Source organism: Dendrobates tinctorius, unplaced genomic scaffold (assembly GCF_039654945.1).
Source record: "Dendrobates tinctorius isolate UK_male_01 unplaced genomic scaffold, ASM3965494v1 ptg000138l, whole genome shotgun sequence".
In the NCBI taxonomy this organism is placed as follows: Eukaryota; Metazoa; Chordata; class Amphibia; order Anura; family Dendrobatidae; genus Dendrobates; species Dendrobates tinctorius.
In genome coordinates, this window is record NW_027361806.1 from 10,882,501 (window position 1) to 10,904,853 (window position 22,353).

Here is a 22,353-nt window from a genome sequence, read left to right on the forward strand (position 1 = left end):
CTAAAATAATAAAGCCTCCAGCAGATAATACGTGTTACTCTCCTCGCCGGCTTCTTTATTGTCGCTCTACCTTGAATTTTGAGCCATTAAAGACGCGTTTCACAATGACTGATTAAACAGCGTCGCTTCATTTTACCTAACTCAATCCCTTACAGTTGGAAATGACAATTTGCACAGATCATATCACAATAATAATTCCCAATTTTATGTACTTCCAACACATTAACCCGCCCTTGGAGACAATTGCAGACGATTTTCTATCCCATTCAGGACAATTATCTTAAAGTTATCTGATATTTTCTAATTTAATTTTCTGCTTCCAGGGTCGGCGCGAGTGGATTTGCTGCGTTTTTTTGTCATTTTGTCAGTTCATGGCTGAAGATATTATTTTACCTCTTCGAACCGTTTGCTACTCATCCACCATGATGGTGGTCACATCTTAGTCCACATTATAGTTATTTCAAATTATTGTGGAGCATCTTGTGCACGATTTGCCGCATCCATGGGAGGACAGATCAATGGCCACTATTCTTATTGCGCTTCACCGGCCTTTCTTACTTTAAGGACTATTCCCAATCTTATAAGTTACAAAGTCAGTGACCCCTTGCTGATCGGAGAGGGTCTGATTGCTCGGACCCCACAGATCCCAAGAATGAAGCTTTGAAACGCAATATTACAATGGAGTGGTGGCCGCACATGTACGACACCACTTGGGTCACAGTTAGTGTTGAGCATTCCGATACCGCAAGTATCGGGTATCGGCCGATATCAGCGGTATCGGAATTCCGATACTTAATTCCGATACTTTTTTCATATCGGATTCCGGGATCGGAATCGGAATAGGAAGTTCCCATCATGCTATGAGCCTGCTTGCTTTGATTAAGCCAATGGGAATCCTCCGAAGTGTGGGCACATCCTGTTAGGCATGTAGGCATGTTAACTATTGGCATGGCTGTGATTGGCTGCCGAAATGATGTCATGATGCACTATAAAAGCCACCGCAGCCGCCATTTCTGGTCACTCTGCTGTGAATTCAGTTAGGGACAGGCTGCTGTAGAAGACTGTGAGGGACAGTTAGAAATAGCGATTCTAAAAACAATATTGTGCTTTATCCAGGCTACATAAACCACCACTGTAGCTTGCTTTTCCCTAGCAGCGCTGTTTTCACAGCTGTCTGCAAGGGCTGTGTGAGTGCAGCTCACGCTGTGGAGTGGGTCCTGCAGCCACGTCAGGCTGTAGGCCACCCAGTGTGATCACTGCTGCCTCATACATCTTTTATTTTTTGAGCTGCATTTTTTAAATAATTTCAATCTAGTGTGCTTCCATCCGTATCCATATACGTTGGTTGCAAACACTAGTAGTAGACAGCGGAGCCTTTCTGCAGCCTTTCAGTGCTAGTGTCCACTTTGCTGCACTGTTCACGGCTGTCTGAGAGGTCTCTGACTGTGTGTGAGTGCAGCTCACGCTGAGTAGTGTGTCCTGCAGCTACGTCTGGCTGTAGGACGCTCAGCGTGCGTCACTGCCTCACACATATTTTTATTTGAGTGCAGCTCATTTTTTCTTCTATTAGTGTGCATCCATCCGTCTCCATCTACGGTGGTTGCAAACACTATATAGGAGTACACAGCGGAGCCTTTCTGCAGCCTGTCAGTGCCAGTGCCCACTTAGCTGCACTGTTGACGGCTGTCTGAGAGGTCTCTGACTGTGTGTGAGTGCAGCTCACGCTGAGTAGAGTGTCCTGCAGCTACGTCTGGTTGTAGGACGCTCAACGTGCGTCACTGCCTCACACATATTTGTCTCTGAGTGCAGCTCATTTTTTCTTCTCCTATTAGTGTGCATCCATCCGTATCCATCAACATTGGTTGGTTGCAAACACTATATAGGAGTAGATAGAGGAGCCTTTTTTTCTGGCTTGTGCCCTGCCGGCGCAGCCAGATTAGTATTACCCAATTTTTTTGGAGCCTCATCTTTTGCATTGTAGGTTACCTGCCTGCATTGTAATAGCTCCAAAAAGTTGGTGATACTATCAGTTTCAATTCTTTGTTCTCATACTTTGAGTTTGTTTCAAACAAAGAAACCACATAAAAAGTTCACCAAACACTACATTTTGAACTTGTGTAGGCCACATCAGCTCCTATTAAAGTCTAGTCCACACACACACACTTCATAAAATTAGTGTTTCTTGTACCTGTAACCAGCTGTTCAGGAATAAGCACACTAAGGCCCCCCTTTGTCCTTTTTTGCCTATCTTAAGCAGTCTTGCAAGATGAAGAAGGCAGGGAGTAAGGCGCGGGGGCGTGGGCGTGGGCGTGGAGTTTCAGCAGGGAGAGGACGTGGGGATTCTGCAGGGAGAGGACGTGGGGATTCTACAGGTAGAGGACGTGGGGATTCTGGGCCTGCTGCGGGCACCAGTGGATCAGCATCCCCCAGTTTTAGCAGGCAACAGTCCTTTATGCGCAGCTTTGTAGGACCTCAACGTACCCCACTGCTGCGGGAGGAACAAATTGAAGCCGTTGTCGGATGGATGGCAGCTAACGCATCGACTTCAATTACTTCCGCATCCTCTCAGGGTCAGAGCACCGAAGAGCAACCATCTGTCTCTTCACCACCTGCCAAAGTGCCCAGGCAGTCAGAGAGACATGGACAGGAGCCATCACAATCTCTACTTCTGTTCTCGGAATCTGTTGGCTTGGAAAGAGGGGGCCAGCCAAGCAGCATTCCTGAATGTGAAGAAGAGGGAGTATGCAGTGATGCGCAACTTCTTTGTCCCTCTGAATCTGAAGAGGCGAGTGGGCCAGTGCCTATGGTCAGCACACCTCAGTACGCATCAGATGATGACGAGACTCAGTTGCCACTTTCTGGTGCGTACGGTGCTGGCGAGACAACCCCGGAGAAGCAGCTGTTTGAAGAGGGGAGGGAAGATGATGAGGTCCTTGACCCATCATGGCGTGAGCAACAGGAAGGTGGTGGGAGCAGCTCGGAGGAAGAGATTCCCCTACCGGCCAAAACAGGAGGCAGAGGGAGGGGGAAGACTTGGTTGCCTGTACCCTCCACTTCGGCACCCGTTAGGAGCATTCCTCCTTCCAAAGGCAAACCGGGCGCTCACAAGAGTTGCAGTGCGTGGTCCTTTTTTGACACAGTTGCAGATGACATTTGCTTTGTCAAATGCAAGCTGTGTCATCAGAGAGTCAAAAGAGGGAGAAATGTCAGCAACCTCAATACCACAAATATGTGGAAACATGTGCGCACCAAGCACGAGTTGGAGTTGCAGAGACACCCTCAAGACGTAGGCCAACGTACAGCACCACCTACCACCTCTTCAGTTCGTGTTGGGCCCTCTTCCTCCAGCTCACACACTGCTGGTTCGGCTTCCTCACAGGATCGCCAAGGAAGAACCTCTGCCACTGTTGTCCGGAGACCCTGTCAGATTCCACCCATAACAGCACGTTCCCATCCATCACAGCCATCGGTAGCACAGGCATGGGATAAAAGGCGCCCTTACTCGGCAAACCATCCCAGAGCACAGTCTCTGAATGCTGGCATTGCCAAACTTCTGGCAGTTGAAATGCTGTCATTCAGGCTGGTGGACACTGACACCTTCCGGGACTTAATGGCATTGGCAGTCCCCCAATACAACGTGCCCAGCCGCTTTTATTTCAGCAGGCGAGCCATCCCTGCCCTGCAGAAACATGTTGAGGGCAAAATAAAACATGCGCTACTAAACGCCGTTAGTAGCAAGGTCCACCTGACCACCGATGCGTGGACCAGTAACCATGGACAGGGACGATACCTTTCCCTCACTGCCCACTGGGTCAATGTTGTGGAGCCGGGTACGGATCTGGAGAGTGGCGCTGTACGTGTTCTTCCAACGCCACGGATTGCAGGACTCCAGTCTGTACACATAGACTCCTCCTCCTACTCAAGTTCCTCAGAAACAGCAGAGCAGGAGCCTGTTACGACCGATATGAGCACAGCCGTGGCCAAACGTCAACAGGCTGTACTCAAATTAATTTCTTTGGGGAATCGAAGCCACACAGCGCAGGAGCTCTGGAATGCTATCAAGCTGGAGAGCGATGTGTGGTTTGGGCCAGCGAATCTCCAGCCGGGCTTGGTAGTGTGTGACAATGGCCGAAATCTGGTGGCAGCTCTTGGCCTAGGCAACCTCACACACATCCCATGTCTGGCACATGTTCTTAACTTGGTCGTGCAGAGCTTTCTGAGGGACTATCCGGATCTTGATGCACTGTTGCACAAGGTCCGCATAGAGTGCGCTCACTTGCGACGTTCCAGCACGGCAAGATCGCGCCTCGCTGCTCTGCAGCGACGATTTGGCCTTCCAGAACATCGCATCATATGTGACCTACCCACCCGGTGGAATTCAACGTTACATATGTTGGAGCGGTTGTGTGAGCAGCAGGCAGCAGTCATGGAGTACCAGCTGCATCAGGCGCAAACAAGTCGCACTGTGCGCCGTTCACACTTCAGCACCATTGAGTGGGCCTCTATGAAGGACATCTGCCTCGTTTTGCGTGCCTTCGATGAATCCACGCGGATGGCGAGTGCAGATGATGCACTAGTCAGCATGACTGTCCCCCTTATCTGCCTGCTTCAACAAACACTGCAAGCACTAAGGGATGAGGTTTCAGAAGAGGTGGAGGATGAGGAGTCCCAAATGCCATCTGCTTCTGGACAGTCTGCGCTACGTGTTTCCTCACAAAGGCCTAGGCAGGGGACACTTTGTGAGGAGGATGAGGAGGAGTCGATGGAGGAGGAAGACATCTCTCCAGAGGAGGGAGGTACACAAACCTCTACTCAGTATGTACAGCGAGGGTGGGGTGATGCAGAGCAGGTCGAGGTCACGCCTCAAACAGGGGACAGCGGTTCTTTGGCAGTTGGGAGTCTGCAGCACATGGTTGATTTCATGCTGCAGTGCCTGAGAAACGACCGCCGCATCGCCCACATTCTCGTCTCGGCTGATTATTGGGTGTACACCCTCCTAGATCCTCGCTACCGGGACAGCGTACAAAGGCTCATACCAACGTTGAACCGGGAGCGTAAAATGCGGGAGTACGAAGAGTCACTGGTGCAGTCCATAATGTTTTCCATTCCACCCGACAGCATTGTTGCAAGTGCTTTACAAAGCAGCTCTGTGCGTCGAGGCAGTGGAGGAAACTCTGCACAAAGAGGGAGCAGAGGCAGTGCCGCAGCACAAGGCAAGACCACTATGGCCCAAATGTGGCAAAGTTTTGTGTGTCCACCACAATTGTCTACACCATCAGCGACGCCTCGAGTCAGCAGGAGGCAACGCTTCCGTCAGATGGTGTCAGACTACATGTCTTGCCCTGTCGCTGTACTCCCAGATGGCTCTTCCCCCTTCAAGTTTTGGGTCTCTAAGCTGGATACATGGCCAGAGCTTAGCCAGTATGCATTGGAGGTGCTGGCTTGCCCTGCTGCCAGTGTATTATCGGAACGTGTCTTTAGTGCCGCAGGTGGTGTACTAACAGACCGTCGCACGCGACTATCTTCCGATAATGTTGACCGGCTGACTTTTCTGAAAATGAACAAGGCCTGGATCTCCAAAGACTTTGCCATTCCTCTTACAGACTAAATTAGTGGTTGGCAACTGTATCCAGGTCTGCTGGTGTGTTCATTTTTCTACCACCTGAACTATAATCCCTGTGCTTCAACACAGCCAGTTGTCGCTCAGATGTGTCGTCTGCACAGAGAAACACACTAGCTCCTGTGTTACTGGGGTTCAGTAATGCCAGCTGATCCCCTGCTGTGTGGACGGCAGAGTCACCAGCTCCATCAACATTCAAACCACTACTGATTTTTAACCGTGCCCAACTTAGGTCTCTGGCTCCACTGTCTCTACTATTTCCCCTGACCTCCAACCCCGCCATCTACATCTCTGAAGTGGCGTCAGCACAATCTACACTTGTTCCTGTGTTCCTGTGGCTCAGTCCCATCAGTTTATCCCCTGATGTGTGTCCGGCAAGGTCTCCTGCTCTGTCCACATTCCCATAACCAGTAGTGGGAATGAGGACAGAGCTGGCGAACTTGCCGGACAAACATCAGGGGATCAACTGATGGGACTGAGCACCAGTAACACAGGAACAAGTGTAGATTGTGCTGACGCCACTTCAGAGATGTAGCTGGCGGGGTTGGAGGCCAGGGTAAATAGTAGAGACAGTGGAGCCAGAGGCCTAAGTGGAGCATGGTTAGAATCAGTAGTAGTCCACAACCTCCATAAAAACCGCTGCCCATTGGCCTCTGCATGCGGCATGCGTAATCCTGGGCACCAACAGCGTCAGTTGGTGTTCAGAAGTGTCGTCTCCACAGAGCCAAACACATTCGTTCAAGTGTTAGTGGGGTTCAGCACTGCCAGCTGTTCCCCTGCTGTGGAGATGGCAAGTCTCCTGCTGCATTCACCTGCCAAAATCCAGTAGGCCCCAGCCTGCTCCTCGCCTAATCCTGGGCTCCAACAGCGTCAGTTGGTGTTCAGAAGTGTCGTCTCCACAGAGCCAAACACATTCGTTCAAGTGTTAGTGGGGTTCAGCACTGCCAGCTGTTCCCCTGCTGTGGAGATGGCAAGTCTCCTGCTGCCTTCACCTGCCAAAATCCAGTAGGCCCCAGCCTGCTCCTCGCCTAATCCTGGGCTCCAACAGCGTCAGTTGGTGTTCAGAAGTGTCGTCTCCACAGAGCCAAACACGTTCGTTCAAGTGTTAGTGGGGTTCAGCACTGCCAGCTGTTCCCCTGCTGTGGAGATGGCAAGTCTCCTGCTGCATTCACCTGCCAAAATCCAGTAGGCCCCAGCCTGCTCCTCGCCTAATCCTGGGCTCCAACAGCGTCAGTTGGTGTTCAGAAGTGTCGTCTCCACAGAACCAAACACGTTCGTTCAAGTGTTAGTGGGGTTCAGCACTGCCAGCTGTTCCCCTGCTGTGGAGATGGCAAGTCTCCTGCTGCATTCACCTGCCAAAATCCAGTAGGCCCCAGCCTGCTCCTCGCCTAATCCTGGGCTCCAACAGCGTCAGTTGGTGTTCAGAAGTGTCGTCTCCACAGAGCCAAACACGTTCGTTCAAGTGTTAGTGGGGTTCAGCACTGCCAGCTGTTCCCCTGCTGTGGAGATGGCAAGTCTCCTGCTGCATTCACCTGCCAAAATCCAGTAGGCCCCAGCCTGCTCCTCGCCTAATCCTGGGCTCCAACAGCGTCAGTTGGTGTTCAGAAGTGTCGTCTCCACAGAACCAAACACATTCGTTCAAGTGTTAGTGGGGTTCAGCACTGCCAGCTGTTCCCCTGCTGTGGAGATGGCAAGTCTCCTGCTGCCTTCACCTGCCAAAATCCAGTAGGCCCCAGCCTGCTCCTCGCCTAATCCTGGGCTCCAACAGCGTCAGTTGGTGTTCAGAAGTGTCGTCTCCACAGAACCAAACACATTCGTTCAAGTGTTAGTGGGGTTCAGCACTGCCAGCTGTTCCCCTGCTGTGGAGATGGCAAGTCTCCTGCTGCCTTCACCTGCCAAAATCCAGTAGGCCCCAGCCTGCTCCTCGCCTAATCCTGGGCTCCAACAGCGTCAGTTGGTGTTCAGAAGTGTCGTCTCCACAGAGCCAAACACGTTCGTTCAAGTGTTAGTGGGGTTCAGCACTGCCAGCTGTTCCCCTGCTGTGGAGATGGCAAGTCTCCTGCTGCATTCACCTGCCAAAATCCAGTAGGCCCCAGCCTGCTCCTCGCCTAATCCTGGGCTCCAACAGCGTCAGTTGGTGTTCAGAAGTGTCGTCTCCACAGAACCAAACACATTCGTTCAAGTGTTAGTGGGGTTCAGCACTGCCAGCTGTTCCCCTGCTGTGGAGATGGCAAGTCTCCTGCTGCCTTCACCTGCCAAAATCCAGTAGGCCCCAGCCTGCTCCTCGCCTAATCCTGGGCTCCAACAGCGTCAGTTGGTGTTCAGAAGTGTCGTCTCCACAGAACCAAACACATTCGTTCAAGTGTTAGTGGGGTTCAGCACTGCCAGCTGTTCCCCTGCTGTGGAGATGGCAAGTCTCCTGCTGCCTTCACCTGCCAAAATCCAGTAGGCCCCAGCCTGCTCCTCGCCTAATCCTGGGCTCCAACAGCGTCAGTTGGTGTTCAGAAGTGTCGTCTCCACAGAGCCAAACACGTTCGTTCAAGTGTTAGTGGGGTTCAGCACTGCCAGCTGTTCCCCTGCTGTGGAGATGGCAAGTCTCCTGCTGCATTCACCTGCCAAAATCCAGTAGGCCCCAGCCTGCTCCTCGCCTAATCCTGGGCTCCAACAGCGTCAGTTGGTGTTCAGAAGTGTCGTCTCCACAGAGCCAAACACGTTCGTTCAAGTGTTAGTGGGGTTCAGCACTGCCAGCTGTTCCCCTGCTGTGGAGATGGCAGTCTCTCCTGCTGTCTCCGCATTACAAAGACAGTAGGCCTCTGCCTACACCCTCCTATTTCCTGGGCTTCAACACAGCCAGTTGTAGTTCGGAAGTGCCGTCCACACGGAAAGAGATACTTGCTCCCGTGTCTCAGTGGGGTTCAGTAACGTCAGCTGATCCCCTGCTGTGTGGATGGCAGTCTCTCCTGCTGTCACCTCATTCAAAATTCAGTAGGCCTCTGCCTACACCCTCCTATTTCCTGGGCTTCAACACAGCCAGTTGTAGTTCGGAAGTGCCGTCCACACGGAAAGAGATACTTGCTCCCGTGTCTCAGTGGGGTTCAGTAACGTCAGCTGATCCCCTGCTGTGTGGATGGCAGTCTCTCCTGCTGTAAACTCATTCAAAATACAGTAGGCCTCTGCCTACACCCTCCTATTTCCTGGGCTTCAACACAGCCAGTTGTAGTTCGGAAGTGCCGTCCACACGGAAAGAGACACTTGCTCCCGTGTCTCAGTGGGGTTCAGTAACGTCAGCTGATCCCCTGCTGTGTGGATGGCAGTCTCTCCTGCTGTCACCTCATTCAAAATTCAGTAGGCCTCTGCCTACACCCTCCTATTTCCTGGGCTTCAACACAGCCAGTTGTAGTTCGGAAGTGCCGTCCACACGGAAAGAGATACTTGCTCCCGTGTCTCAGTGGGGTTCAGTAACGTCAGCTGATCCCCTGCTGTGTGGATGGCAGTCTCTCCTGCTGTAAACTCATTCAAAATACAGTAGGCCTCTGCCTACACCCTCCTATTTCCTGGGCTTCAACACAGCCAGTTGTAGTTCGGAAGTGCCGTCCACACGGAAAGAGACACTTGCTCCCGTGTCTCAGTGGGGTTCAGTAACGTCAGCTGATCCCCTGCTGTGTGGATGGCAGTCTCTCCTGCTGTCACCTCATTCAAAATTCAGTAGGCCTCTGCCTACACCCTCCTATTTCCTGGGCTTCAACACAGCCAGTTGTAGTTCGGAAGTGCCGTCCACACGGAAAGAGATACTTGCTCCCGTGTCTCAGTGGGGTTCAGTAACGTCAGCTGATCCCCTGCTGTGTGGATGGCAGTCTCTCCTGCTGTAAACTCATTCAAAATACAGTAGGCCTCTGCCTACACCCTCCTATTTCCTGGGCTTCAACACAGCCAGTTGTAGTTCGGAAGTGCCGTCCACACGGAAAGAGACACTTGCTCCCGTGTCTCAGTGGGGTTCAGTAACGTCAGCTGATCCCCTGCTGTGTGGATGGCAGTCTCTCCTGCTGTCACCTCATTCAAAATTCAGTAGGCCTCTGCCTACACCCTCCTATTTCCTGGGCTTCAACACAGCCAGTTGTAGTTCGGAAGTGCCGTCCACACGGAAAGAGATACTTGCTCCCGTGTCTCAGTGGGGTTCAGTAACGTCAGCTGATCCCCTGCTGTGTGGATGGCAGTCTCTCCTGCTGTAAACTCATTCAAAATACAGTAGGCCTCTGCCTACACCCTCCTATTTCCTGGGCTTCAACACAGCCAGTTGTAGTTCGGAAGTGCCGTCCACACGGAAAGAGATACTTGCTCCCGTGTCTCAGTGGGGTTCAGTAACGTCAGCTGATCCCCTGCTGTGTGGATGGCAGTCTCTCCTGCTGTAAACTCATTCAAAATACAGTAGGCCTCTGCCTACACCCTCCTATTTCCTGGGCTTCAACACAGCCAGTTGTAGTTCGGAAGTGCCGTCCACACGGAAAGAGACACTTGCTCCCGTGTCTCAGTGGGGTTCAGTAACGTCAGCTGATCCCCTGCTGTGTGGATGGCAGTCTCTCCTGCTGTCACCTCATTCAAAATTCAGTAGGCCTCTGCCTACACCCTCCTATTTCCTGGGCTTCAACACAGCCAGTTGTAGTTCGGAAGTGCCGTCCACACGGAAAGAGATACTTGCTCCCGTGTCTCAGTGGGGTTCAGTAACGTCAGCTGATCCCCTGCTGTGTGGATGGCAGTCTCTCCTGCTGTAAACTCATTCAAAATACAGTAGGCCTCTGCCTACACCCTCCTATTTCCTGGGCTTCAACACAGCCAGTTGTAGTTCGGAAGTGCCGTCCACACGGAAAGAGATACTTGCTCCCGTGTCTCAGTGGGGTTCAGTAACGTCAGCTGATCCCCTGCTGTGTGGATGGCAGTCTCTCCTGCTGTAAACTCATTCAAAATACAGTAGGCCTCTGCCTACACCCTCCTATTTCCTGGGCTTCAACACAGCCAGTTGTAGTTCGGAAGTGCCGTCCACACGGAAAGAGACACTTGCTCCCGTGTCTCAGTGGGGTTCAGTAACGTCAGCTGATCCCCTGCTGTGTGGATGGCAGTCTCTCCTGCTGTAAACTCATTCAAAATACAGTAGGCCTCTGCCTACACCCTCCTATTTCCTGGGCTTCAACACAGCCAGTTGTAGTTCGGAAGTGCCGTCCACACGGAAAGAGACACTTGCTCCCGTGTCTCAGTGGGGTTCAGTAACGTCAGCTGATCCCCTGCTGTGTGGATGGCAGTCTCTCCTGCTGTCACCTCATTCAAAATTCAGTAGGCCTCTGCCTACACCCTCCTATTTCCTGGGCTTCAACACAGCCAGTTGTAGTTCGGAAGTGCCGTCCACACGGAAAGAGATACTTGCTCCCGTGTCTCAGTGGGGTTCAGTAACGTCAGCTGATCCCCTGCTGTGTGGATGGCAGTCTCTCCTGCTGTAAACTCATTCAAAATACAGTAGGCCTCTGCCTACACCCTCCTATTTCCTGGGCTTCAACACAGCCAGTTGTAGTTCGGAAGTGCCGTCCACACGGAAAGAGACACTTGCTCCCGTGTCTCAGTGGGGTTCAGTAACGTCAGCTGATCCCCTGCTGTGTGGATGGCAGTCTCTCCTGCTGTCACCTCATTCAAAATTCAGTAGGCCTCTGCCTACACCCTCCTATTTCCTGGGCTTCAACACAGCCAGTTGTAGTTCGGAAGTGCCGTCCACACGGAAAGAGATACTTGCTCCCGTGTCTCAGTGGGGTTCAGTAACGTCAGCTGATCCCCTGCTGTGTGGATGGCAGTCTCTCCTGCTGTAAACTCATTCAAAATACAGTAGGCCTCTGCCTACACCCTCCTATTTCCTGGGCTTCAACACAGCCAGTTGTAGTTCGGAAGTGCCGTCCACACGGAAAGAGACACTTGCTCCCGTGTCTCAGTGGGGTTCAGTAACGTCAGCTGATCCCCTGCTGTGTGGATGGCAGTCTCTCCTGCTGTCACCTCATTCAAAATTCAGTAGGCCTCTGCCTACACCCTCCTATTTCCTGGGCTTCAACACAGCCAGTTGTAGTTCGGAAGTGCCGTCCACACGGAAAGAGATACTTGCTCCCGTGTCTCAGTGGGGTTCAGTAACGTCAGCTGATCCCCTGCTGTGTGGATGGCAGTCTCTCCTGCTGTAAACTCATTCAAAATACAGTAGGCCTCTGCCTACACCCTCCTATTTCCTGGGCTTCAACACAGCCAGTTGTAGTTCGGAAGTGCCGTCCACACGGAAAGAGATACTTGCTCCCGTGTCTCAGTGGGGTTCAGTAACGTCAGCTGATCCCCTGCTGTGTGGATGGCAGTCTCTCCTGCTGTAAACTCATTCAAAATACAGTAGGCCTCTGCCTACACCCTCCTATTTCCTGGGCTTCAACACAGCCAGTTGTAGTTCGGAAGTGCCGTCCACACGGAAAGAGACACTTGCTCCCGTGTCTCAGTGGGGTTCAGTAACGTCAGCTGATCCCCTGCTGTGTGGATGGCAGTCTCTCCTGCTGTCACCTCATTCAAAATTCAGTAGGCCTCTGCCTACACCCTCCTATTTCCTGGGCTTCAACACAGCCAGTTGTAGTTCGGAAGTGCCGTCCACACGGAAAGAGATACTTGCTCCCGTGTCTCAGTGGGGTTCAGTAACGTCAGCTGATCCCCTGCTGTGTGGATGGCAGTCTCTCCTGCTGTAAACTCATTCAAAATACAGTAGGCCTCTGCCTACACCCTCCTATTTCCTGGGCTTCAACACAGCCAGTTGTAGTTCGGAAGTGCCGTCCACACGGAAAGAGATACTTGCTCCCGTGTCTCAGTGGGGTTCAGTAACGTCAGCTGATCCCCTGCTGTGTGGATGGCAGTCTCTCCTGCTGTAAACTCATTCAAAATACAGTAGGCCTCTGCCTACACCCTCCTATTTCCTGGGCTTCAACACAGCCAGTTGTAGTTCGGAAGTGCCGTCCACACGGAAAGAGACACTTGCTCCCGTGTCTCAGTGGGGTTCAGTAACGTCAGCTGATCCCCTGCTGTGTGGATGGCAGTCTCTCCTGCTGTCACCTCATTCAAAATTCAGTAGGCCTCTGCCTACACCCTCCTATTTCCTGGGCTTCAACACAGCCAGTTGTAGTTCGGAAGTGCCGTCCACACGGAAAGAGATACTTGCTCCCGTGTCTCAGTGGGGTTCAGTAATGTCAGCTGATCCCCTGCTGTGTGGATGGCAAAGTCTCCTGCTGCCTACACAGTCGTACCACTACTGATTTTTAACCGTGCTCCAATTAGGCCTGTGGCTCCACTGTCTCTCGTATTTCCCCTGTCCTCCAACCCTGCCAGTTACAGCTCCGAAGTGGCGTCTGCACAATCCACACTTGTTCCTGTGTTACAGGTGTTCAGTCCGATCAGTTAATCCCCTGATGTGTGTCCGGCAATGTCGCCTGCTCTGTCCACATTCCCATTATCGGAATGTGGACAGAGCAGGCGACATTGCCGGACACACATCAGGGGATTAACTGACCGGACTGAACACCTGTAACACAGGAACAAGTGTGGATTGTGCAGACGCCACTTCGGAGCTGTAACTGGCGGGGTTGGAGGACAGGGGAAATACGAAAATCAGTGAATCCACAGGCCTAAGTGGAGCTTGGTTCAAATTAGTAGTCTACAACCGATCTTAAAATTTCTTCAATGCAGCCTAAGCCTGCTCCGTGCTTGTCCCTGGGCTTCAACACAGCCAGTTGTTGCTCGGAAGTGCCGTCTTCACAGAGTAAAACACTAGCTCCTGTGTTTGTGGGGTTCAGTAACGTCAGCTGTTCCCCTGCTGTTTTGATGGCAATCTGTCCTGCTGCCTCCCAATTGACAGCACATCAGGCCTCAGCCTGCTAAGTGCTTGTCCTGGGCTCCAACATCGCCAGTTGCTGCTCATAACTGACTTTGGCACGGGTACTCCCTCCTGCCCAGCTTGGTTCCAGCCCTGCCTGCTGTTTCCGGGAAGTGTCAATGTCAGTTTGCCACCCCAAGTTGCCATGTCGTGTTGCGGTTGGGTTAGCCGAGGCTAGGGTGCCAGCAGTTTAGGTGCTTCCTATGTGGACTGCGGGTTCTGGTAAGAAAGGTTTGTTCCATAGTGCCAGTAGGACAAGCACCCCCTGTAGGACTGTGTGATTCGGTAACTGCGGCCAGCTTGCGGCATGCCAACTTTGCTTTTCAGGGGTAACTTCTGATACCCCTCCGGGTTCCAGCACCGTCAGCTGGTTCTCATCAGAGCCTTTGGCCTAGGTGCCTCCATCTCGGTATCCGAGTTCCAGCAACGTCTGCTGGTCCTTGGTAGTGCTTTGTAGCACAGGTACCTCCTGCTTAGTAACCGGGTTCCAGCACCGTCAGCTGGTCCTCGGTTGTGCCATTGGCTCTTATTCCTTCTGCTGCCCCTCCGGGTGCCAGCACTGTCAGCTGGTCCTCGCTATTTCCATTTGCTCTTGCAGCTTATGCTACCCCTCCGGGTTCCAGCACCGTCAGCTGGTTCTCGTCAGAGCCTTTGGCCTAGGTGCCTCCATCTCGGTATCCGAGTTCCGGCAACGTCTGCTGGTCCTTGGTAGTGCTTTGTAGCACAGGTACCTCCTGCTTAGTAACCGGGTTCCAGCACCGTCAGCTGGTCCTCGGTTGTGCCATTGGCTCTTATTCCTTCTGCTGCCCCTCCGGGTGCCAGCACTGTCAGCTGGTCCTCGCTATTTCCATTTGCTCTTGCAGCTTATGCTACCCCTCCGGGTTCCAGCACCGTCAGCTGGTTCTCGTCAGAGCCTTTGGCCTAGGTGCCTCCATCTCGGTATCCGAGTTCCGGCAACGTCTGCTGGTCCTTGGTAGTGCTTTGTAGCACAGGTACCTCCTGCTTAGTAACCGGGTTCCAGCACCGTCAGCTGGTCCTCGGTAGTGCCATTGGCTCTTGTTCCTTCTGCTGCCCCTCCGGGTGCCAGTACCGTCAGCTGGTTCAAGAGGACAAAGAACAGGAAGACAACCACCAAGATGCAGAACAACAAGAGAGAGAAGACAAAGAAGCATAAAAAAAACAAAGCAGAAGAACATTAAGCATAAGACTAATACTCTGAGCAAATGATATTATCTTATTTATAAGCAGAAGAAGACTAAGCAGTGTATGGGGGTGAGTCCGTTCCTCCTCGTGGTGCCCCTGGAAAAGGCCTGCTTCTGCAGGCCAAACTGAACGCGGACAAATCCTGTTGTAAATCTTTTGTGACAGGCAGAACGGAAGGTGTAAACTTCTAACTTTTCTAGATAACAACTACAGGAATGCCTGACACAAACAAGAATATGATGAAGAAGAATAGGAAGAAGATGAAGAAGCTGAATATGTAGAATAATAATTGTTGAATAAGAAGAATATGAAGAATGTAAGAAAAGGAAGAAGAAGAAGAAGAAGAAGAAGAAGAAGAAGAAGAAGAAGAAGAAGAAGAATGTAAAAAAAGGAAGTAGAAGAAGAAGAAGAAGAATGTAAAAAAAGGAATAAGAAGAAGAATGTAAAAAAAGGAAGTAGAAGAAGAAGAAGAAGAATGTAAAAAAAGGAAGTAGAAGAAGAAGAAGAAGAATGTAAAAAAAGGAAGTAGAAGAAGAAGACATACATGTCTGGCAAAATATAAATGAGGCTAACATAGTCAATATCTTTGTAACTCCTAACATCTTTAAAAAAAAAAGTTTAATTCCTGCTATTCCATTTGATTGGGCTAAACCTCTATGGCTTTAATGTCTCCTCCACCTCCCACAATACATTCTACATTATTCTTAGTTGTTTTTCTTCATGTAGAATTAACCTACAAGGAAAGAAAGGGTTTTTTTTAATTCCGATATTTTGGCCCCATTGACTTGCATTGGTTCCCGGTATCGGAATCGGCGATACCGATACTTTTTTTTAAGATCGGCCGATCCATTCCGATCCGATATTTTCAAGTATCGGCTGGTATCGCTCAACTCTAGTCACAGTGCATGAGGCTGCCAGACGAAACTGAGAGCTGCAGCCATTTATTCAATGCCTTTATCAGGACTTATGGGAGGTCCGAAGGTTGGACCGCCACCGATCAGTAAGGTAACACCTTTTTTGTTGATGAACTGCAATGTTGTAATAATCCATTAATCAAACTTCAAAATTTGCTTTTACACTGATGCTTCAGCCCAAGTCAGCGCCTGTGAAGGCAACAGGTTCATACCCCAATGTAGAGAAGTCAGGTCTCATCTTTGACCAGTCCAGTTGCATTGGTGCATGCAGTATGAAAAACCTTCGGAGACCGCCAACATGATGAGTGAACGTGCTGGGATAAGGTGTTATCTGAGCATGCTCGGGTCTTTGCCGATTGTCTTCACTGTGCTTGAAAAATATGTTCGAGTCCCCGCAGTTGCATGTCTCATGGCTGTTCCATAGGTAATCCATGAATGCATTGCAGCTAACAAATGGACAATCTCTGCATGTGTTGCGGCTGTCAAACAGTAGTGAGACATGCAGCCGAACATATTTTTCAAGCAAAGTGAAGACACTTGGTTAGGACCTGAGCATGCTCAGATAACATCTTGTCTCAGCATGTTCGCTCATCACTAATGTCTCTGATGATAAACCTATTAAATAAATTGCAAAAAATATGCACTCTATATAGTTATATTCATTACCGGGGCAAACATATCATTGCTGCAGCCCAAAAGCTAAAGGGGCCATTACCAACCCCAAAGCAGGTGGAATTGTGCATTATGATGGGATATTGGATGGCAAAGGGCCTATATGTTGTTACTGCCAAGGGACCTCTCCTGTCTGGGTCATGACATGCCAGTGGTCACGACATTATGCATTTTGCAATTTACATGGGCGATACCCTAATAGTCACTTTATAATATTGGCAACTAGGATTCACACGGGGTCTCTCCAGAGCATAATAAACATAGGGTGAAAAAAATGCTAATCCTGCCGCTCACCGGTCCCACTATTACTGTTCTTAGGAATATGGAAATAAACTGGAAAAATCAAAACAATCCCCGATAAACATGGAGAGAACAGATAATCTCTGTGCACAAGTTGCCCTTGGTCGGGATCGAGCCCGGGGCATTAACAGTGTAGCCGGAAGTTTTTGAGATCGAGATACGCAAAGGTCGCCATCCCCTTTAAGTAGAGCGTCATAGCGCTGATTCTCCGCGGCTGATCCCTTTCTCGCCAATATCAATTCTGCTTTTAAAATTGTAATTCGCAGTTAATATTCATCCCTGAAATCTCCAACATCTGATCCCCTCTAAACAGAGTTTATTTTATTTGCTCTTCCTCTTTTCTTCTCCTTTCATCCCTCGTAATCGTTTTCATTATATTCCAAATGATTTATGCTAATGTTAGTGCTCCGGCACAGGACATACCGCCAATTATACCTGGCATTTTGCATTCATTACATTTTGCGATTTTATGAAGATTATGTAAGAAAAAAATAAATAAAAAGAGGAAATGATTAGTCTAAATCTAAAACGACTTCCTCACGGCTCATTGCACCGAAACACTTAGCTCAATCTTTGGTAGGTCCTTAAACACAAATATGGCAGCTATTAGCATCCTCTCCAGTCAGGCAGAAGATTGGACCCACGGGCCTCGTAAACAATGCACTTTTTGGGGAAGATTACATCAGTGAACACAGCTGGGAATGGCGCCATAAGGAAATCCGTCACCATTGTCTTGTTGACAGCATAACATCACTTCACTCTATCTTTTTTTGGGAGGGCTGCATCTGATTTTCATAAACCTCGCGGACTCGGTGCTGCTTCTTGTCGATGCAGAGAAAAGTTACAAAACAACTAGTGATGGGCGAGCGTGATGGTTGACATTATGGTTGCGGTAGTAGGTTAAAAAAGAAAACCATGAACATTAGATAGACGTGGATCAAAAATGTTCTCCTGTGACCCATCCCAATACACGGATGGGCTAAGACTAAATATGTTTTTAAAGGGGTTTTTCACCCCTCTTGAAAATGGTTTAAATTGCAAAGGGCTTGTAAAATCAGTCAACTTTGCAATTTACCTCTTTTTAAAAATCCTCTCTTTTCTCAAGAACGGAGGGTTTTTAATTATTATAGCATGCTACTTGTTGCTTAGGTGATCAGCCACCTCTGCGTTCTATCAGTGGTAGCTGGATTCTTAAGCTAGGACCACAGCACTTACAAGCTCTTTGCTCTAAAGCTTCTAAACGCTGCTCTGAAGCTGGCCGGATCGCGAGATCCTGAAGCTTCAGTGCCCTTATGTTCCTCCTAAGCTGCAGAAGCAAAATAGACTTTTGTTTGTAGTATTATAGATGCACATTTCAAGGCCATGGCCGCCTCCATAACTCTAATCCGAATCTGTCAATCATTCAGGAGCGCACCGCCCCCTGGGAAGTAGTAAGCATGGTAGCAGCGTGCTCTTGAAGACAGAACCCTTTAAAAGGGAGAAGAGAGTAAGTCTTCAGTGCTGTCCATATGTCCTTTTTGGGACCCCCTCTAAATCAGAGCAGACCCATGAAGTCCATTCTAGCACATTTTATGAAATACTGCAATGCGTGGTCAGTCGCAGCTTCTCCTGGCAAGAAACAACTCTAACATATTCCATTCCACTACATCTATATACACTCACTGGCCACTTTATTAGGTACACCATGCTAGTAACGGGTTGGACCCCCTTTTGCCTTCAGAACTGCCTCAATTCTTCGTGGCAGAGATTCAACAAGGTGCTGGAAGCATTCCTCAGAGATTTTGGACCATATTGACATGATGGCATCACACAGTTGGCGCAGATTTGTCGGCTGCACATCCCTGATGCGAATCTCCCGTTCCACCACATCCCAAAGATGCTCTATTGGATTGAGATCTGGTGACTGAGGAGGCCATTTGAGTACAGTGAACTCATTGTCATGTTCAAGAAACCAATCTGAGATGAATCGAGCTTTATGACATGGCGCATTATCCTGCTGAAAGTAGCCATCAGATGCCTGTTCTTAGCTGAGAGGAGTGGTACCCAGTGTGGTCTTCTGCTGCTGTAGCCCATCTGCCTCAAAGTTCGACGCACTGTGCGTTCAGAGATGCTCTTCTGCCTACCTTGGTTGTAACGGGTGGCAATTTGAGTCACTGTTGCCTTTCTATCAGCTCGAACCAGTCTGCCCATTCTCCTCTGACCTCTGGCATCAACAAGGCATTTCCGGCCACAGAACTGCCGCTCACTGGATTTTTTTTCTTTTTCGGACCATTCTCTGTAAACCCTAGAGATGGTTGTGCGTGAAAATCCCAGTAGATCAGCAGTTTCTGAAATACTCAGACCAGCCCTTCTGGCACCAACAATCATGCCACGTTCAAAGGCACTCAAATCACCTTTCTTCCCCATACTGATGCTCGGTTTGAACTGCAGGAGATTGTCTTGACCATGTCTACATGCCTAAATGCACTGAGTTGCCGCCATGTGATTGGCTGATTAGAAATTAAGTCTTAACACACAGTTGGACAGGTGTACCTAATAAAGTGGCCAGTGAGTGTATAATGTTCTATGTTATTTTATACAATAAAAGAATAGTTTCACAGGAGGAAGAAGGCTTCCGCGCTCATACAATATGGAAGCGTACAATTTTTACACCTTCACGCTAATCCTTTTCAATGTCATCAACGAAACAATTTTGTGTTCATTAACGGACTCCCTGCCGGGTCTGGACTCCGAGGAAGGATAATTTTGCAGAAGATGTTAAGTGCGTTGAATAAGTAAACCATAATATTAGACATTTAAATTGCTGCCTGCTGTGTACATTGTCCATAATATAAAGAATGAGTATGAAAATGTTAGAAAATGTGAATGCAAAATGAAAATAGTTACTTTTATCGGCCAACGGGAACTTTGTTTTATTTTATTATTTATTATGAATAATAAAAATATGAAATCTTATTGGCAATGATATTTAATAACTCTGTCTTCCCTTACCTTCTACTTGTGATAGGTTTCTCCCTGTCAGTTGTTACAAGCAGGAGGCAGTGGAGACTGGATGAAGCTACATCTCATAAAATACACTGCAGATTTTGCACCAGCACTTACAGAGATAGAATAGAGAGGCAGAGTCAGGGGAGAATTATAACTCTGCAGCTCATCATTGTGTAGAGTTAGGTAATATATCACTGCCTGCTTATACATATCTAGTTTTATGAAGGACAAACAGAAGAACAAGGAGGGTAGAATTTATTGTAGATGGGTCTAGATGTAGCAAGAAGTGATTTCACTGTTTCTGATGTCATCCTGTAAGTCACAGAAAATAAAAAACTGATAACGTAGGAAAGCGTGTACTGAACTAGTGGTCAGCCTGGAGATCACATGCCTCGACCGTGTTTAATGGAAAGGGTTAAATTTTATGGATAGAACAAAGTAAGATACACAGCTGGAATATGGCTGGTGAGTAAACATTATAGCTCCGATCAATTATTTGCATTTACTTTTCTTTTTTTGTCTTGTGGTTTTCGTTGCCATTTTCGCTTAAAATTCTCGATAAGAGTGAAATTTTGAGTAAACTTAAAAATCATCTTCATTCTTGTCAGTATCCCTTTAACTATCGTGTTCACAAAACTGCAAAAAATTATGAAGCAAGTGAAAAACATTTCCTCAATGATCAAAAAAATAGGCAAATACGTATGTTGAAACACGGGGATCAGCAAGCACTCTGGTCCGCTAGCCGAAAATCGCATGGACCGGGAAGTATCCAACTGGACGCCCGCTCTTTCATCGTGGCCGTAATACTAGCCAGACAACACAGGGTGAGGGTGAAACAGTGTGGCAATACTTTAATGAACCACAAAACAGGCAAATAACATGTAGAACACTCCCAGCACAATACCCCAAGAGGTGCAAATTACAGAGTCTCACCCTTCCATTGACTCGCTGGGATAAGGGCAGCTGCAACTTTAGAGCTTCCATGGTCAACTACCCCACCTGTGGCATGCCCAATGAGGTGGTAAAGACAAGCTTTGGAAGCTAACAGTCCATTGAGGTACAAGGCCAGGTGACCGGAGTGTCACAACCTAACTTCTCCGAACAACTACATTGCGCCAGGTGACGGGTGGGTCTGATTCCTGGCTTTACCAAACATATCCATGGGGCTCAGGTGACCAGTGGATCCAAATCCTGAGTACCTCAAATATATCTATGGTTCAGAGATGGTCATTGGAGCAGATCTGTATTCTTTCAGCCTGGGCAGAGGTCCCATAAGCTGGTATCCTATAGAATGTCAAATCTATGTCCCTTGTGATGGAGCCATGATCTGGCAGCTATACTGTAGAGGGTTCCTAGCAGTGGTTTTGAAAAAAAACTCTCTAGTTCTTGAGATCTCTGGATCTCTTGGCTGTCTGGATGTATGGTTACATCTGTATATGGAGGTATTTGTTACAGAGGTGCATATATCCTCCTTTTATAGTTAACAACTGTTCTTCAAGCCATTATCCAGAGGTAAAAGGGAAGAATGGTGGCAAGATCAACTCACAGTGTTTAATTATTTAATCTATTTCATAGCTTTTCCTCCTGTTTTGTAGGTCAACAAGCTAGCTGGCCTGGACAATGTGTAATCAACATATCAGCAAACATCATAGTTCAGTTATCCTGCGTCTCTAGTCATCCAGGATAACAGCACAATATATTACAACAAACGTCAAATTAAAAGTCAATATTACGGGCTTTTACAAACAAAAGCCAGTGTTTTCTTGACCAACCAGAAAGAAACACATAAATTCAAAAGTCAACATATAGATAAAAGTCTATTCCTCCTGGCTTACTGTGTCGTCACAACATATAAAATAGATTTTAGGTGTAAATTTAAAAAAAGAATTAGGTGCAAACAAAAAACTGGTGATAAACATCAAAAAGTAAACAAAAAAAGTACAAATCTAATAATGAATCGGGCAATATATGTGAAAAGAAAAAAAACACAAAAACGGAGACAGAGTTACTATAAGAAAATACTACAGTTACCCAACTTTCCAGAAGGTGATAAAATTCACAAGCAGTTTAATATGTTTTCAAAAGTTTTTTTTAACTATTTGCAAAGTTTTTAACATTTTGACAAAAGAGGGAATGGCTTGGCAGACAGGATTCTTACAACTATAAGTGTTTTCAAGGCGTGGGTCCTCAGACCATGAGAAGGTCTCAGGTCGCCCCACTGATGAGAGTGACCATTGGAATCAATCTTCTCAGCGCTGTTTTTTTTCTAACAACTGATATAAGTAATTAAAGACGCTCTCAGCTCTTGCTAATGAAAAATTCAAGCTTCGAGGGATAAACTCATACAATTCAAATGAAAGCTATGCTGCTATATAAAGATGAAGCAGAACTGAACTACAGATTCAAGCTTTGATTTTTTTTCTTTCATTTTTCAATACTTTTTCCTTTTATTAAACAGAAGTAGAGGAACATGATAAAATTTTTGCAGCTTCAACTACCACCAGGGGGAGCTCTCAGCGTAGATTTGTACAAAGCCTATGGAGGTAATCTGTTTGCCACAACCTACTGGGTGTCCTCAAGTGATGGAATTCAGTGGTTTTCATCTTCTGCAGGAAAGTGTCCAGGCTTCTTGCATGTTGGAGAGCAGTGCGCTGCTGCTTGGATTACTGAAGTCATTGGTGCCACTTTTCCAAACTGTGAGCTTTTGCAATGCGGCAGCAAAAAAGCAG

General features: G+C 48.4%; 1 protein-coding gene across 11 annotated transcripts in view; it reads right to left on the bottom strand.

Moving 5' to 3' along the window:
• DAB1 (DAB adaptor protein 1) overlaps positions 1-22,353 on the bottom strand; it is a 947,480-nt gene that overhangs the window by 550,634 nt on the left and 374,493 nt on the right. The gene's annotated exons all lie outside the window — the stretch shown is intronic.